The sequence below is a fragment of the Cucumis melo genome, chromosome 3 (genome assembly GCF_025177605.1).
Source record: "Cucumis melo cultivar AY chromosome 3, USDA_Cmelo_AY_1.0, whole genome shotgun sequence".
In the NCBI taxonomy this organism is placed as follows: Eukaryota; Viridiplantae; Streptophyta; class Magnoliopsida; order Cucurbitales; family Cucurbitaceae; genus Cucumis; species Cucumis melo.
The window spans coordinates 11558860-11572034 of NC_066859.1; the positions used below are offsets into that span (position 1 = coordinate 11558860).

Consider the following 13175-nt stretch of genomic DNA (forward strand, 5'->3'; position numbering starts at 1 on the left):
ACTACAGAGCGGGCCGCATCCATAGTGGTCTTGGAATAAGGCGCTTAACCTTATTCATACACTATAGACCATTTAGGCTATAAACTCAAATTTGATGCATGTTTATGTCTCTACATAAAGTTCAAGTCTACACTAGATATCTTCGGGATTTTAGTTTATTGGATTCTAGATTATAGTATTCTATTTTCACTAATAAGTCCTCAATAACTATTTTACTGAATAAAATATAATTTTAATTACAAACTACGAGTTTTATGATATAAATTCCAACAAACGTAATTTAAATTAAGGGAAATTGTTTCTGAAAGATCATAATAAACCAAGATGATCAGGTCTTTGTCTATTATGATACATACGAAACAAATAATAATCTATCTTCTTTTATTGGCCATCATAAATAAATTGTGGTGTGTTATTATTTTTTTTTTGCAAGTATTTTAGTTTGCTTTCCTATATTTGAAAATTAAATTAACTACCGTACATTTGCAAATATATATATATATATATATATAATTTAATACTTATAATTTAATACTTAAAAGTCGTAACTTTCTAAAAATAAATATCAAATTTACGTAGAAAAATATCTAAATTTAAAATTGCTATTTTAATCCATAGAAATATACTTCTTATTTAATTTTCAAGTAAATATTTTTATGATAACATACATTTTTTTTAGTTACTCTATCACACAGGGATATATTTTTACTTTATTTTCAATTATAATTAGAGACTATATTTTAATTTCCTATAAATTACTGTATATTATAAAATCAATATACTTATTTATATTATCCTCTAAATTTAAAAATATGATATAAAAAATAATGGCAAAATGCACCAGAGACTTGAACTCCATATCTATTTTTAAGGTTTCAAAAAATATACCAAGTCTTTCAAGTTTGTAAAAATAGTTATAAATGGTTCCTAGTGTCTACCTTTAAACTAACAAATCTGATAAATGTTCATTCATGAGTGAAGTCTACTTGGTAAAATCATTTAATTAGTCGGTAAACAATTTCAAATTAAAATGGTTTACAATATTAAAATATTGGAAAAGCCTAAATCAGTTTTTCTGTTTTGCAATTTCTTCTCTCATTTTCGCCCTTTCTGAATTAGAGTACTTGTTGCCTAAATTTGGTAAACTTTCTGCTTCATTAAATATTGATTTGAATTTCAAAACTTTCCTAAATATAACAAACTACTCAAATATTTACATCAAAACTTGTAAAGTTAGTCATTTTTTTTTTAAATTTTAGATTTACCTTTCTATTTTTCTTTTCTTATCTATAATTTTTTATCGTCTTTCTCCTTTACTCTTCTTTTTTTAGCTGCGATTTCTTTCCATCTTTCTTCTTTTTTTCTTCTTATTTTTTTACGTCGTTTATATTTGGGTAACTAAATTTGATTTTTTTCTATCTTCTTTTTTGTTTTTTTTCACTACGTGCATGTCTTTCTTATTTTTTCCTTTTTTTTTCGTTCGCTGTGTGCATCGTCTTTCTTCTTTTCTTTTTTACGTTGTTAGATTAGGGTAACCAAATTTAAAAGATCGTGTATAAAAAATCTTGAAAAAAATCATTTAGCCATTTAGATTAGGGTAACCAAATCTAAAAGATTGTGTATATAAAGAATTTTGAAAAAATCGTTTAGCCAAATCGAAACGATCGTGTAGCCAAATCTAAACGATCGTAACCAAATCTAAACGATCGTGTAACCCAATTAATTAAACGATCGTGTAACCAAATTAAACGATATAATTGGAAAAACAAATCTAAACGATCGTGTACCAAATATATTACGCACGTTACCAAATATATTGCAAGCATTGTTGACGGGACATTTTCAGTATTTTCCATGGCGGGCCGGTAGGGTTTTTCCGTTTTCAGAGTTGTTCTATACAGTGTAAATATTTTGCTGCTTTGTTATATTTTTGAAAATACCCCTTTGAATTTTTTATTTTCTTTTCCTTTTAAATCATTAGCTGTCAATTTAAATTTATGGGTTTTTTTAATATAGAAAAAATTAACCAACTATTTACACCTCATAAAATAAAACCACTAAAAACAAAATTGTGTAAGTATTTTGTCAAATGTTCTATTTTTGACGATTTTTCTTAATTTTTTTTAAATAATGCTATTTAAATAATTGTTGCAAACTATAGGGTTATTGTAAAAGTATTGTAACAAATAAGTGGCAAATTCGTGTACCCGGTACATGATTAAATTAAGTCGTGTATCGGGTGCACGACTTCACTACCACGTTTGTAGCTAACTTGCGAGTGTGATAGTCAACACTGTCATGTTGTCTGACATGTACAAAATCGTGGACCATGTACACAACTTTAAGGTTGATACCTAAAATATTTTACCATATACCATATTTACTTTCTCATTACCATAAATAATAATGTAAAAGATGGGAGTTTCCTAATTTACTGGTAACAAATTATTTTTGGGAATTTTTTCTATAGCCAAACTTATTTTTGGATATTAATCATGCAAAATAAAAACAAAATCAATGATTTTTTCTAATTTTTTAATATATCTTTAAATATACACGGATTTGAATTTGCTTTCTCAAAAGAACAACAACATAGGCTATTCTTTCCTATATGATCGTTTATATTTAATCATTTATATTTCACTATTCTTTTCTACTTCTTTCCCATGTATTTGATCGTTTAGATTTGGATCTAAACAATTTTTTCAAGAGTCTTTGGGCCAAATCTAAATGATTTTTTCAAGATTTTTTGGTACGTTTAGATTCGATACACGATCATTTAAATTTAGGTAGCCAAATCTAAACAATTTTTTTCAAAATTTTTTGGTATACAATCATCTATATTTGGTACACGATCATTTAGATTTGATCATTTAAGTTTGGATAGCCAGATCTTAGCGATTTTTTTTTCAAGATTTTTTTTGGGTACACGATCGTCTAGATCATTTAGATTTGATTGTTTAAATTTGGGTAGCCAAATCTCAACGATTTTTTTTTTAAAGATTTTTTAGTACACGATCGTTTATATTTGATACACAATCATTTAGATTTGATCATTTAAATTTGGTTACCCAAATTTAAACAATTTTTTTTAGATTCTTTGGTAAACGATTGTTTAGATTTGGTTATTTTTTTTTGTATAGATTTGGCTATTCAATATCCCAACAATTTTTTTCATATCTTTTATATTTGACATACGAACCAAATAACAATTTGAAAATAAAAGAAAAGAAAAATTGCAGAAGAAGAGAAAAAGACAATGGAAAGAAAAAATTGCAAAGATCAGGAAGAGAAGAAAGACGATAAAAAGAAAGGAAAAGCCTGGAATACTTTAAAAAAAATGGTCAGCTTCATGGGATTTTTCATTTTATTACACGAGCCGCAAATATTTTGTCGGTTTGTATTATGAAAATTAACCTAAATAATTTTGCCAAGTAGACTTTTTATCCCATCAATAAGCATTTAACAATTATCATTCCATTAGTTTAAAGTTATATCAAGTTCCATTTAGAACTATTTTACAAACTTGGAGGACTAAAGTGTATCTTTTGAAACTTTAGGAACTAAATAGACAACTTCAAACTTGAGGAACTAAAATTGCCTTTTGCTCTAAAAATACTTGTTACCATTAACTTAAATATGTTCAAATTTGAAACTTATAAACAATTTTATGAAATTTTTTACAATGATAGAAGAGACATAGGAGTAAATGATATAATTGCTAAAAATATTTATAAACTATAACAAAATTTTTGATTTTATCTGTAATAAACACAGATAGTTGTTAATAGACTTTTATTAATGTGCACAATGTATTAATAGACATTGATAGAAGTCTATCAGTTGTTATTAGTATCTATTATTAATAAAATCTAAAATATTGCTATATTTTATAAACATTTTGATTCGTTTTACTATGTTTGAAAATGTACCACGATAAAAATAGAATGTATTTTTTCATTAAATATATATTTTTTATAATGTACCCTATCATCAAAGCTTTAGTTTGTTATCCCTATCCATATGTTTTAATTTCACATACCAAAGTTTTCATATATTATAATTAAATTTAATTAGATAAATAAATAATTAATAACTAATTTATTATATCTTTTTTATATTCCATTCATTTAATGTTTATTAAAAAAAAGTATCCCTACAAAAAGTAACCAAAAACTTAAAAACATTAGCGTAGACATTCTTCAAAACAGGTAAATCATTGATTTTTTTCCATGCATTTTAGCTATGTATTGGTTTTTTCATAACATACAAACAACACTCTTGTTCAATTCCATCAAAGTTGAGGTGTGTTATATGTGAGGGTTTTGATAACTTGTAGAAATAGAAGTTATAATAATCTTTTACTTAGAATAATGGAAAAGAATTGAGTAAATAGTGAGAAAATACGAGATGAACTTCATGAAAAAGATATAATATGTGGCATGAGCTACATACACTTATTTATTGTGATATTTTCATGTTTGAAACTCAAAATAATGCAAAGGAAGAAGAAAACGATATAAAGAGCCGCGTTAGACGATCAAAGCGAGCTCTCGTTCAATGAACCATGCAATGAAAAAGATACCACGTGATGAGAAAATTGCTACAAGACAATCAAGTGGGTGAATATGAGACGACATTCAAAATGATGCAAGGAAAGAAGTGTAAAACGATGTAAGTGATGCAGAAGAATTTAATGTCAAATTTACATCTCATGTACTATTATACATCCTCAAGGACTATAAATAAGCATTAAGAGCTTCAACTCATACACAAACCTTGGGAGTTAGAATATCTTATTGAAGCTCTGCCAATTTTGCCATCGCCTATCCCAATTTCTTTCTCCTTTCATTAATCTTTAGGTGAGACCTTGGAGCTTTGTGAGATTAGAAATGGAGTCCAAGATTACCATTCCTCTAACCTTAGAATAGACAACAATGGAGCCAAAGAATGCAAGATATTGCATTATGCAGTTTGACATAATTATATTTCTTTCCATTTGTATTTCTATTGTATTTGTACTATGAATTTAATGGACGAGGGATCTGAAGTTTTTATTATGAATGCAATTACTTTTCACTATCAGTCTTCAATCTCTTTACTTGTTCTTTAAGCCCTTTATGTTGTTAGAACCAAAATCTTATATATGTTTTAAAATAACGTATGAGTGTTTATTCTTTTAAAAAAGTTTAAAAATCAAGAATTGAATTAACAGATTAATTGCTCAAAGATGTAGATATGTTATGAACTATAAATTAACATAACGGTATGCTAAACTTCAAAAACACCTGCAAAAATAATATAACTAGCACACACAAACAATAGGAAATCTAGGAGGAAACTATTATGTTGAATTTAATCAACACTACAAAATAGTTGTTCAAGTGATACCCAACCAAATAAAAGGGTTCACTACAAGAAAGCGGGGGTTCCCGATGCACTAAATGGCGTCGGAAGTCAAAACGTTAGAATAGATGCCTATTCCCGACATCGTTTTGCATATATCGGAACTCGTCGAAAATATTATTTTAATATTACGTTTTCTCGACAATTCACGAAGCACGTCGAGAAACAAGAAATATTTCCGATGCCTAGGTTTACAGCGTCGGAAATAGTTCATAATTAAAATAAATATTTAACTTATCCCGACGTCTCATGCAAGCTGTCAGGCATGGTGACACTTGTTCTCAACGATTCTCATCTGGCGTCGAAAATTGGTAACATATTTTCCAACGACTTGCATGGGCGTCGAGAAACACTTGAATATTAATTATGTTAGAGCAGAGGTTCTTGAAGGCCCATGCATGACGTCGGAAAATATGTTACCAATTTTTGATGCCATTAGTGATGTGTCAGAAATGGCGTTGGGTATATGGTGGAACTTCCAACGTTTTCGTGATGCATTGGAAGTTTCGCTATATATTTCATTTTAGTTCTATGAAAGATAGAACTAAAACGAAGGAAAGAGGAGAAGAGAAGAAGGACTGTCGCCCTCGCCATGCCTAAGCTTCCCCTCACCACCACTGTTCCTCGCCACCGCATCGTTGTTCTTCCTTTTCTGGTAAAATTAAAGTAATTTCTAGTTTTGAAGTTTGTTTAAGTTAGAAATTAGTTTAGGTTAGTTAGTTTATAGTTTTGTTTTTTTGAAGTTAGTTTAAGATTGAATATTGAATTAGTTTTGGAATGTGAGTTGAAAATTTGAGAGGGGGTTATTTGAGAAATGGGTTGGGGAATTTAAATTTTGGTTCCAAAATTTAAAAATTTGAGGGTGAAGAGCTAATTGAATGGAATGAGTTAAGAATTAGAGGGGGGTTGAATTGAAATTTTGATTTAGGGGGGTTGAATTCGAATTTTTGAGGGGAGGGGGGGGGATTCAATTGGAATTTTGAAAGGGGGATTGATAAATTGAATTTTTTGGAGAGGTGAGGTAAGTTTAATTGAATATTTGAAGGGGATGAGTTGAAAATTTAAGGGGGGGGGGGGGATTGAGGATGAAATTTTAAGGGGGAGGGGCTAAGGGTTATTACTGTTTTAAAAATTCTATAATTTGTGTTAAGATTCGTTTTGGATATCCAGCAGTTATGGTAACCTTTAGTTTATTTCTTAGTAATTTTGAATAACTTTGTTGTTCATTTGGGATGACTATCCTACAGTTATGGTAGCATTTTTTTTTTAATTTTGAATCCGTTTGTATTTCTAAGGGTTTGAAGGGGTGGTAGTAAGGTAGCTTGTAAGGTAGCGTTGTTGGAAGGGGTGGGTAGGATGCGAAGATTGAAGTTGTTTGTGGTTAATTAGTTGTGGAGGCTATTCTATAGTTTTATTAGCCTCTGTAGTTTGTAGTTTTAGTGAAAATCATGGGAGATTGTATATTTAGGGGAGTAAGTTTAGGATGTCAGAGGAGAGGAATATGCTTCTAATCAAATCTATTTATGTTTTAAGGACTTAAATGAGTGGCCCAATTTTTAGAAGTTGTCAAGTTTCACGTTGATGCCTACAGATGAATAAGGTATCCATGCAAGAGATGTATGAACTCAAATTAGAACTCAAATTGGAATATCCCCTACTACACAGAATGAGTGTATCATGGAGAGTCAGTTAGCTTTAGAGGTACATAAAATTTTGAGAAAAGAACTAGTAGTAACCCTTTTGATGAAGAAACTAGTAGCAGACAGTTTGATGATGAAGATGATATGTTTGATATGTTGAATGATTTATAAGCCCCGATTGAACAAGAAGAGGAAATGGAGGAAGGTCGTTTGGAAGATGAAATGCCAAGGAATATTGGGGTAGATATAGATGAAGATACAACAAACATATTTTAGGACTTTTTGAATGAAACACGTAATGTTTGGCTATTTAAGTGTCGGTGGTATGACATGGACGCCAACAAAAGTAAAAAAACACACGTTGAACTAGGGTACAAATCTCTCAACATGTCCCATTTTTTGTTCGCCGAGGAACCTGCTGTAATTTTTACGATGTAAGCACAACAAGTTTTTTACCCAAATGACCTAAAAAGTGGTAGAAATTGAAAAGTTATGCAAGTTGTCTAGAATAATCGTATATGGAATGTGCCAGAAGTGGATGACGTTGAGAATGAGCACCTGAATATACTAGAAATCGTTGTTAGCCATCGAGTGGATGAGCATATCGAGGATGTCACTTTGTGTAGGACTAACGTTGATCCTACAATCATTGAAAGACCGGTTGTGCTTCATGTCACTAACGACTTTATCGACGATGTGGATGGACACTTGTCACATGCAAACGGAACAAGCGATGACGATGAATGATAGTGACGAACCATGTACCCATACATTTATGTAGTTTATATAATTCGATTCTAGTTATGTGTTCATATTTTCTTATTGAATGTTTGTTTTGTATGTGTACATGCCTTATGTCGTCATTCTCGAGCAGTTTCGACGAGATCGATGCCATGTTCCTCAAGTTTGTAAAGATGCTAAATAACCCTACGGGAGGGTCGTCGTTGGTGGGCGACAATTCGGGTGAATCTAATAATGGTATACATTTTAACTTAGGATTATTTGAACTTTGTGTCTAACATTATATGTTCTTGTAATTTATTAAGCAGATACTTCTCAACCATCTGCAACTTCGACTCCTAAGAGACGTGTGCAGTCTCGACTGTTAGAGTTGGAGCGCTACGTTGCAGCCAATGGGCAGATTTTGATGACGACCGTCCTTGGCGCGAAGAAGCCTATTTCTCCACATGCCATTTGCTTCAGCCAGGAGATAGGCGTATGTGTGCGAAAGACATTTTCCGTCCGTTGCCTTAAGTGGGCGGGTGTAGGTAGAGAATACATCGAGGTCGTCAAGACCGACCTCCAGTTAAATCCATTACACATTTCTGTTTTCATTTAAAACATATTTAAGTTAACCAAGCTAATGTGTTTTTTTTATAATGTGTAGCGGTTTTTTGTGTTTGATTTCAATGATCAAACAATGAATAGGTTCGTTGAGCATAAGATGTTCAACACCTTTAAAAAGTTTCAGGATGACTGTCACAGACACTTCAAAAAGCACGACGACCCTGAGGAGGTTTGTGCCAACCCACCACACCTATTGGTGGGACGTGATGAGAAGTGACACTACCTCTGTGACTACTACATGTGCCGTGTATTTCTTGGTGAACAACTGAACCCTTTGTCATAGTTAATTATGATTTCAATTTTTAATATGTATAAGAAATAAACAATATAATTATTTTATGCAGGAGCAATCACGAATGAACAAAGCAGCTAGATAGAAGCAGCCTTACAATCATAGCAGTGGGTCGAAGTCGTTAGCATGAACTCGCTGAGTAAAGAGGGGAGTCAATCGACCGTGTAAAGTTGTTTTGGCAAACACACGTTCAAGATGGGATTTTCGTGTCGCAAGCCGCAGAGGATGCACATTTAAGTTATCCAAGCAACACTTCTGCTCTTATTGTCTTCTTTAATATATAATATATTTTTTACTTACTAAGATAGTTTCTAAATTTGTTGCAGAATCAAATACTAGAACTCCATTCCCAGCCTACCTTAGAGGGTACTCAGCCACTCTCTGGGATGAGATATGTGAGACAGTGTTGGGTAGACGATTGGGCTACTCAAAAGGTCTTGGTTGGGGCCCAAGTCCAAGGGTCGTAGGACGACCATGCAAGCAATGCAACGACCTCATGTTCGTAGTCTACGGTAGAGCTCCAATTATGGGCTGCACTTGATGAAGCTATGTTATGGATTGAACAACAGACAAGAAATCATGATGCGTTAGCTTCAGAAGTGAAACAAATGCAGAAGTTCATAGAAGACATGACTTGAGCACAGTAAGAACCACCACATGATCCATAGCTTTGAGGTATGTATATATGTTTTCATTATTCTTAAGTTCTTAAAATGGCAGTATCCAGTAATGATATGCATTATGTACTAAACTTAGCCACTTTTGTATCATTGTAGGACCCCGCGGTGTAGAATAGCGTACGAGACTCGTTAGGAGATGTATGACTTTCTTTACTCTTTTTTTTGGAACGAGGAATAATTTTTATTTCTATTATGAACTTTGTTACAGTTTTTGAATTTCTTTGTATTATGAACATATTTTTTGTTGAATTTCTGTTTGTATCACATAATTTACTAATTTATTTTAAATTTTCTTAAATTGAATCGAAAATGAATGCGAATATTTTAGGAAGATTAATCTTACATGAACTAAATCTTACAGGAAAGTATTTCAGAAAAAAATAAAAAATTAAATATTTAAAATATTTTTTTACGCAGTACATACATGGGAATACGGTGCAAACATCACGTCGGGGATGGTTATTGTTGATGCATGGTAGTCATCGGTAACGATAACATTGGGGAAAGTGTATTCTTGATGCCTTGTTGGTGACGCTCGAAAATCTCTCTCCCGATGCGTTTCTTCCGGCGGTCTTCCTGACGTCGCGTTCTGCGTTGGAAATTTAGTTTCTGACGTTATTAACACTTACGCCAGTGTATTTATGTATTGGGAGTCACCCCACTTCTTGTAGTGGTTATCCTTTTCTCAATGAACAAAGGTTCATACAAAACACATGACAAATAAAATAACAAACCATAGCACAAAATACCCACACATATATTCCTTCCCTACTACCACGTGCTTCAAGGAACACTAACTACTTTAACGAGCATGTTGTCTATGTAGAATTTTCCTTTTTACCCCTCCTCTTGCACACTTGGTCAATGGGTGGCCTAGCATGGTATGTTGAGACAGCTAGGGAAGAAGATTAACACACAAGATTTTGTACGTGGAAAAACTCCACGATTTGGAGAAAAAGAACCACAGGGCCATACCTAGAGAAAGAAAACGATTCACTAGAAAATCAGTCACAAAGTTACCAACTTTTTGAAATATAAAAAAACCAAATGAAAAGAACAAAAGTAACTCCTTTTTTCTTTTTTTTTTTTTTTTAATCTACGGTTGTTTGTTGATGACGTTGATCTTCAAAATGAATCATCGACAAGCTCCTCTTGTAGACTTAGGTTCAAGAAATTCCTTTCCTACTTGCCGATGTTTACTTTTCAAGAACTGGCCGAATACACAAATTAAATGGTTTAAGAAACCATATTAACACACATAAACCTTAACAAATTATTTTCGAATAGATTACCGAGAGAACAAAATCTCCAACAAAACAAGCTCCAAAAAAAGTGTGTGTTGTCCAAGCCAATTTCTCACTATTAAATAGAAAGTAAGTTCATCCAAAAATAAAACCCCACACAAAGAGCAAAGGAAAAAAAAAATAGAAAGAACATAAAATTAATTATCAACTTACTTTCTCTAGAGGAGAAGACGAAAAACCTATAAATTCTTTGAAGAAGATTGATTTAACACAAAATTATCAACTTTCATTCTTTGGAGAAGAGAAGAGGAACCCACAATTGTTTGAAGGAGAGAGAGAGAGACTTTTCAAGAAAAACAATTGTTTTTAAAAGGTAAAAACCCCATAAAGAGAAGATAAAAAAGATATCTCAAACAATCAATTAAAAAAAATAAAAAATAAAAAGGAAACAGCTCATTGCCTTTATCTTAGAAAGATAAGATATCAATCATAATAATGACAATTTAATTTCTAAAATAAAAACCAAGTAAATTAATTTTCAAAATCAAAATCCTCAAAAGAAAAAAAAAAAAAAGAGAAATAATCTAATGTTTTAACATATGTTATGATTGAAATGAAGTTTAATTTGGAAATGTTTTCTTTGAAAAATATTGATGAATAAAATACTCATTTTGTTTAATATGAACTATCTTTGATGCTTGATTCTATTCGAAAGAATGCATTAAGCATTGATAGTTAACTACTCGAGAGAATAAGTAATTGAGACCTCGTTAAACAAGCAAAGAAATGATTTTAGAAATAAAATCAGCTTTGGAATTTGAACCTTATCATACATATAAAAAAAGGAGAGTGTGGCATTGAGATAGCAAGAGAGTGTTTGCCTTGAATAAAAGTTGAAACGTATGTATCACATTCAAATGTACTTAGATAAAGATCACATGTTTTAGTTTCAACATTTATATCCCGAAAAGTGAATGCATGCGGTGAAGGCACTGAGAATCTTTTTAAGTCTTTTCATTTTGCATTACTCCATATACTCCATAAAGGCATTTTCCTTCAAAAAATTTCATGTATGTATTAAGTTAAAATTAGCTCAACACCATCCATACTCACTCACCGCCATGTCATTAATTTTATTTCACCCTAATGCACATAGTAGTTTTCATTTAGATAAAAAGATGCTATGTATATAATTTGATATTGTAGAAACATTGTAGAGGATATAATCTAAGTGTTATAATTTAATTATACTAAAATCCCTGTATTTGACCTTAACTTACCCAATAAACTCTCCTTTTGCTTACACTTGAACAAGAGGGAGGAACACTTGCATACAATAGACAAATATTAAGGTTAAAAGCAACGTGATAGAATTACGCATGGTATAATCTTGTTGCCTAATGAAAGTCATACAGTTAGAACCTAGTCGATATATCTACGAGTAGTCAGATCATATAGAACCTTTACGCTGCATAACTTATCTATATAATTGTGATCATGTAAGTGCATAACCATGCATTTGCTTTGTAAAAACCAGGTGTACATAGGCCGAGTTGGGACATGTTGGGGGTTTTTTCTTTTTTGGACCAACCTGAAACTTTGGGTTGGTCAAATACACAACTATATCGGTTCTTTATAAAGGGTCAACCTAACCCAACTCCTTTTCTTTAAAAAGTGCAATTTCTCGAGTTATCATTTATTGATCATATGATGCCCATGTCCTGGGGTCTTGACATCTAAACCAACCCAACCCAATATTTTCAAGTTGGGTCAATTAGGTCGTCGGTTCCCAAATTTCATCCCAAAACTTCTCCATCAAATTCGATTGAATATATTTTTAGAAATACAACTCTAAGTTCCATCCAAATTCTTTCTCCACCAAGAAAATGCCCTGCCAAATAAAAAGAAAACAACTAAACATTAGGCTAATAGTTTCATTAATGAAGTGGGTTTGAGAGAACAAACATGCTTGCGGAAGTTTTCCACAATCCATTAAGAAATAATGTATCATAGACTCTTTATTGTTTGGTTAGCTTCATGGATTAGCCCAAATCTAAAGGTCACCTAGACACTACTACAAAAACACTCCCTCATGATATTTTTTTAAAGTCAAGAATCATTATACTTGACGTTTTTTTAAAAAAAGTCTTTGAAGCTAGGGCTAAGACTAACAAAGTTCACCACCATGAATAAACATCAAGACTGTTGAACTTTGACATTAATTAAATGTCAAGAATATCATTCTTTGTTATTTGTAAAAAAATGTCAAGAACAATGTTACTTGATACGTGAAAACTGTCAAGATATTTTTTAATTGATATAAAGAAAAAGCAAAAAATGTCGATGTTGTTGACATTGAAAAAACGTAAGAACTATTCTACTTGAAATGTGAAAAATATCAAGATATTGTATACTTGATACGAAAAAAAATATCAAGAATGTAGGTATTAAGAACATTTAAAAAACGTCAAGTCTATTTGGAAATTTTTATAAATAGATTGTAATTTAGATATTTTCGTATAAATTGTTTCTATATTTTGTTTATGTATATTGTCCATGCATTATC

General features: G+C 31.4%; 1 long non-coding RNA gene across 2 annotated transcripts; it reads right to left on the minus strand.

The window, feature by feature from the left end:
- Nucleotides 1-9688: 9688 nt before the first annotated feature.
- LOC107990762 (uncharacterized) lies at nucleotides 9689-10932 on the minus strand. 2 transcript variants are annotated; one of them, XR_001762519.2, is made up of 4 exons: nucleotides 10823-10932; nucleotides 10658-10724; nucleotides 10119-10575; nucleotides 9689-9954 (listed from the first exon to the last, which is right to left on the minus strand). It is a non-coding gene; the product is annotated as an uncharacterized LOC107990762 (long non-coding RNA). The 2 variants fall into 2 exon arrangements; XR_007819684.1 differs by having other exon boundaries at nucleotides 9689-10575.
- Nucleotides 10933-13175: the final 2243 nt, after the last annotated feature.